This window comes from Penaeus monodon, chromosome 27 (genome assembly GCF_015228065.2).
Source record: "Penaeus monodon isolate SGIC_2016 chromosome 27, NSTDA_Pmon_1, whole genome shotgun sequence".
Classification (NCBI taxonomy): domain Eukaryota; kingdom Metazoa; phylum Arthropoda; class Malacostraca; order Decapoda; family Penaeidae; genus Penaeus; species Penaeus monodon.
In genome coordinates, this window is record NC_051412.1 from 34,918,123 (window position 1) to 34,918,916 (window position 794).

The window sequence follows — 794 nt, forward strand, 5'->3', positions numbered from 1 at the left end:
ATCTACATACCTTATTAAATGAAGGTGTCTGTCAGAAAAGCTGCGTCTCTCTCTTGTGGTCTTGGTTGGAGTTAGAGGAGATCAAGACAAGGATATGGGACCCAAGACAAGGGTTGCCATGCTTTAGTGACATAGAACGTTTTTTTTTCGTTACTTTACCATATTTTCCTGTGATAAAGAAAATGCACAATGAAGAACTGAAATCTTGTTTGAATTATAAACTGGGGAAGTCATGTTCAGTTTTCCTATTCTTTCGATGTTCTTGCGATTTGTAAACAAAATTCGGTATCCCAGTATTCCATGGAGCTAGGACAGGCCATCCGTGGCGACGTCAACGCGAGCACCACTATTATTATCTTGCATTCTGTGTTTCGTATTTAATTCTAGGAGAAAAAAATAAAGGTTCGTTCAATTTTATGTTGTTGCTTCTGATTTCCCTGAACATGGGTATTGCGTTGACGCGTGCAAGGTAAAATGTTGATGACGCACGTAATGAATTAACTGCCAACGGCGTGTATTTACAGTCTAATAATATGGAAGTACCATCTAGGTTTCAGTATTTTCAGTATGATTACTTTTAAGTGTTCGTTGTCAAACTTTTAATGTTATGTTCAGTATCGTTCATATTACTATATCGATGTAGGTTCCCCCAAAAATCGAAACCTTCCAGGCAAGTGGCGACTGGTAAGGAGTTCGTTCTGGCTGACGGATAAGCAGACGCTGAGACGAAGTCGCTCTTGCATACCTTTCCTATTCTCAGCCGGAAAGACTGCCATTCGTCATTCGGATGTGGT

At 40.1% G+C, this 794-nt stretch overlaps 1 protein-coding gene across 1 annotated transcript in view; it reads right to left on the reverse strand.

The window, feature by feature from the left end:
* Positions 1 to 131, reverse strand: part of LOC119590395 — an 8,525-nt gene extending 8,394 nt beyond the window's left edge. The window contains exon 1 of the mRNA XM_037939064.1: positions 11 to 131. The gene's annotated coding sequence lies outside the window, so the exon portion shown is untranslated. The remainder of the gene's footprint in view (positions 1 to 10) is intronic.
* Between the last annotated feature and the right edge of the window lie 663 nt (positions 132 to 794).